We start from the raw sequence: 5,315 nt of genomic DNA on the forward strand, positions 1-5,315 counted from the left end.
TACTGAAGTGTGTCTGTTTTTTCAGAGGTGTATGTGTACAAACTTGGAATTTCTGATGCAGACAGTCAATTTCTCAAATTGGGGAAGAGGGTTTAATGATAAGCACTGTCATAGTACTATTACTCTTCCATAAATATTGTCTCCTAAGTTAATTCTTGGTTACCTCATGAGCTTTTCTCTAGTTGAGGTCTCCAGTATCACTGCCCCACCTTCTACAGTTGCTGTACACTCACCATTACTTTACTCCCATGCCTTTGTGCCTTGCAGGCTGTGACCTCTGAACTGAAATTCTGACATTACTTCCCCTGTCTATACAGGGGTCACTGTTGCTGACAATGAGTCACAAAGAGTTTGGTGTTGCTTTGTTGCAGTTTGTTAAAAAGATGTGTGAGCACAAAGTCTGCTCAGAAGGCTCCTAAAAAGGATTTGAATTGTGTTCATGTCCGCAAGAAGTGGGGGAGCAGAAAGGAGCAAATGAACTGAAAGATCTACTGGATTGTTTCTAGATCTCCTTAAGAGACTTCACATGATAAACTGCTGAAAGCTGTCTGCTACAGGTTGATTCCTTCTTTGTGTTCCTAGCTATCATAATAATGGTTGTTGTCTTGTTATTTATGATGCTTGCATTAGTGGAAAACAAATGGGAAGGCCTAAAACATCAGTGAAGTATCCTCTTGTGCTGTTTTCGTTCTGTTAATAAGATTTTAAGAGTAGGAGTTATTTTCTCTTGAAGGCAAATTTGAATTTACTGTATGAATTTATCTTATAAACAACTCTGATTTATTTTTTCTTTGTTGCATTGTTTGGTCCCTAGGATATTTTTATAATATTTCCAGTGAGCTAAACATCAAGGCTTTTATTCTGTGGCTTCCAGTTCTGACACTGAAGGATTTCCTGATTCTCAGGACAGGGGTGGAGCACTGACTGCTGGCACTGTATGGGCAATGGGTTCCTCCTTCTGTTAAAAATAGTGAAATCTTCATTTTGAGGTGTTTGCCATTGGTCTGGAAGTGGAGATCCCTTTTATTAGAATTTCAACAATTCAGCTTAAAGTATCAGGAAGATGAGCTTAAAATAATTCCTCTTGATCCATAGAGTCTTTAAGATACTGCACCTCCAGCACTTTCCCCAGAGAGGAAATCCCTGTGATGTGGGGTAGGTGGGGGTAGGGTGGGCATCCAGCTGAATCCCAGCACAAATGATTGGTGGTGGGGCTCAGCCAGAGAATGTCTAGCACCTGCAGCCCCTGGAAGGGGAGTTAGGATGGCAGGAAGGCCCAAGAGATCCATGCAAGCTACTGGGCCCCTTGGTCTTACTCGTTCCTTATATGTGCCTCATGCTAAGTGGTGAAAATCTGGCATCTATAAATGTAGTCAATTTCAACTGAGTCTGTTCCCTACATTCTTCAAAAGCCTGAAGTATTTAATGTATTTTTTGGGTTTACAGTCCTGACAGGAACAACAAAAATATCTCAGATTGGGAGTGGGCATAGTTTGCTGTCATTGGTTTTGTTTTGGGGTAGGGCTTTTTTGTTTTTTAGGGGTTTTTTGTTTGTTTGCTTGTTTTGGGGGTTTTTTTTGGTTTGGTTTTTGGTGGTTGTTGTTTTTTGTTTTTTGGTTTTTTTTGTTTTTTTTTTGAGGGGATTCTTGCCTCTAACAAGCATCTGCTTTTAATATCTGATGTAATTGCTAAGTTGGTACAGCAGCTCCTTAAAATGAAAACTTAGGCTTGGATGTGGTATCTTCAAAGAGAAAAAGAGATTAAGCATTTCATTGTGTCCTAGCATTCAGAATTATTTCTGTATCTGTTGAAATTATAAAATACTGTTGTCCACACATGGAAGTTATCAATATACAGTTATTTCAAAGCAATTCTTAAAAGAGGCACACTGGCTATATGCCATTTTAGAAGGTTCAAAACCTTTTACAAGGTCCAAAATGTTGGTTTATTTGTATCCTCTTATTTTTTTTTTGTTTCCATTCACTCATTTAAATGTTTAACTGCCTTTTAGAGTAACCATCAGTCTTGCATGCAGTGCTGGTAATTATCATTCAACAAAACGTTATTAGGTACAAGCAGTTATCTTGTAACTTTGAGCAGTATTAACAAATATCCCAAACTCTTCTTCTTAGCAGCAGTTTCCTAATTATTTCTTCATTGTATTTTGCCTGAGTAGGAAAGAGACTTTATATGTTGACTTTAAATGCTGTCTGCTCCAGAAGGAAACTGTTTGGAGTTTGGGAGCAACTCTTTGAAATTATTGTCTTGAAAAAGAATACCTGAAATATCCAACAGCTTGAGGTTTCAGCTACTTACATTTCAGCCATCTGAAGCAACATGAAAGCTGTCAAGCCAGATGACACAAAATGGCCAGCTTTTGTCAATATTTCTTCTTCTTGTGTGTACAGAACTTGGTCCCACTGCATCTACTCCAGAAACATTTTGGTTGAGTTTCAGCTGCTTGGCTTGTGAAACGTGGCTGTTGCTTGTGGTTTTGGATAGAGTGAGAGCAGACTCATCCTCTGCTGCCCTCCCCAGGCTCCAGTCTCCACATTCTCATCCCACAGTGCTGGAGCCTGTTTCATTGTAGCAGAAATGCACTCCAGCTGGCTGGAGGTGAGATTTCTGATCCTTCCCCTTCTCCCCCAGTGCTTAGCTTTTCCTGTCAGCTGGCTCCTGGCATCTGCCTGTTCACCAGGTTGTTACACTGCACAGGGAGCTCAGGTGTCTGGTGGGTTTGGATTTCCTGGCTGGGGCCAAGGAAGAGTTGAATAGTGCAGAAACAAACTTGTGCATCCCAGCATCCTTTTTCTGTGTCATGCTGCCCTTGACAGTGTTGGGACATGGGCTCTGCTGTGCTGGACTGTCTTCCTCCAGGGTGCAGAGAGGAATATATACTGTTGCAAATGTTTTGGCTGCAGTTGCATTTTGAGTGACACAGACCTTGCACATAAACTGAGTCTTGGTTCTGCTGTTGGAGGTAATTTTATTTGCTGTTCATGTTGCTGTAAGGGTAATTATCAGGCACACACACATTAAATTAGCCGCCCAAAGGCTGCTCCTCTGCCCAGCAGATTTAAACCCTCAATAGTTTTCTTTCACAGAATCACAGAATCACAGAAATTCAAGGTTGGAAGAGACCTGTAAGATCAAGTCCAACCCATGTTCTAACAATTCAACTAGATCATGGCAGCAAGTGCCACATCCAGTCTTTTTTTGAACTCTTTGAGGGATGATGACTCTACCACCTCACTGGGTAAATGATTCCAGTATCTGACCACTCTTTCTGTAAAATACTTCCTTCTTAATTCTAACTTGCATCTCCCTTGACGCAGCTTGAGACTGTGTCCTCTTGTTCTATCTGTTGTCGCCTGGAGAAAGAGACTGACCCCCAGCTCACCACAGCCACCCTTCAGGAAGTTGTAGAGAGTGATGAGGTCGCCCCTTAGTCTCCTTTCCCCCAGGCTGAACAACCCCAGCTCTCTCAGTCGTTCTTCATATGGCTTGTACTCCAAGCCCCTCACCAGCCTCGTTGCTCTCCTCTGGACATGCTCAAGCAACTCAACATCCCTCCTAAAGTGAGGGGCCCAGAACTGGATACAATACTCCAAGTGAGGCCTCACCAGTGCCGAGTACAGGGGAAGAATGACCTCCCTGCTCCTGCTAGCCACACCATTCCTGATACTGGCCAGGATGCCATTGGCCCTCTTGGCCACCTGGGCACACTGCTGGCTCATATGCAATCGACTGTCAACCAGCACCCCCAGGTCCCTTTCCACCTGAGCACTGTCCAGCTACACCGTCCCCAGCTTATATCGGTGCAGGGGGTTGTTGTGGCCGAAGTGCAGGACTCGGCACTTGGACTTCTTGAACTTCATCCCATTCGATTCTGCCCATCCATCCAACAGTTCCAAATCTCTCTGCAGAGCCCTACGTCCCTCTAGCAGATCTACACACATTCCCAATTTAGTGTCATCTGCAAATTTACTAATAAAAGACACTAAACCCTCATCCATGTCATCAATAAAAATATTGAACAGAACTGGCCCCAGCACAGACCCCTGAGGGACACCACTGGTGACTGGTCGCCAGCTAGATGTGACACCATTCACCACCACTCTCTGGGCCCGGCCATCCAGCCAGTTCTGAACCCAGCAAAGGGTATTCCTGTCCAGACCACGGCCTGCAAGTTTGTCTAGGAGTAAGCTATAGGAGACAGTGTCAAAGGCCTTGCTGAAATCCAGAAAAACAACATCTACAGCCTTCCCTGCATCCACTAGCCGGGTTACCTGGTCATAAAAGGTGACCAGGTTAGTCAGACATGATCTACCCCTCCTAAATCCATGCTGGCTGGGTCTGATACCCTGGCCATCCTGCAAATTTTGCATGATGGCGCATAATATAAACTGTTCCATTATTTTGCCAGGTATAGAGGTCAGGCTGACTGGTCTATAATTGCCGGAACCTCACCAGTAAACCATGACTGTTGGTAAATGATGGAGAGTGGCTTTGCAAACTCATTTGCCAGATCTCTCATTACCCTGGGGTGGATCCCGTCTGGTCCCATAGATTTATGAGTATCCAAGCATTTCAGTAGTTCTATGACAGCCTCCTCTTGGATAATGTGGGGACCATTCTGCTCCCTGACACCATCAACCAGCCCAAACGGGCGGGTGTCTTGAGGGCAAGTCATCTTCCCTTTAAAAACTGAGGCAAAATAGGCATTAAGTATTTCTGCCTTCTCCTCATCTGCAAATACTAAGTTCCCACCTTTGTCCAATAAAGAACAAAGGCTGGTCTTACCTTTCTTCCTACCATTAATATATTTATAAAAACATTTTTTATTATCCTTAACAGTAGTCGTCATTCTGAGTTCAAACTGAGCTTTGGCCTCCCTAATTTTTTTTCTGCATACTCTAGCAGCCCTCTTGAATACTTCCTTAGAGACCTGACCCTTCTTCCAACGCTGATACATCCTCTTTTTATTCTTAAGTTCCTCCAAGACCTCCTTTCCCAGCCAGGCTGGACGTTTACCCCGTTGACTGATCTTTCGGGACACAGGGATGGTCTGTTCCTGCGCCCTCAAGATCTCTGTTTTGAAGTATGCCCACCCTTCCTGAACTCCTTTGTTTTTAAGGGCTGCTTCCCAAGGGACGCTCTGAATAAGTCTCCTGAACAGGCCAAAGTCCGCCCTCCGGAAGTCCAGTGCAAGAGTTTTACTGGTGCTCTTCTTGACTTCACCAAGTATTGAGAACTCTATTATTTCATGATCACTCTGCCCCAAACAACCTCCAACCACCACATCTCCCACCAGC

This window comes from Melospiza georgiana, chromosome 4 (genome assembly GCF_028018845.1).
Source record: "Melospiza georgiana isolate bMelGeo1 chromosome 4, bMelGeo1.pri, whole genome shotgun sequence".
NCBI lineage: Eukaryota > Metazoa > Chordata > Aves > Passeriformes > Passerellidae > Melospiza > Melospiza georgiana.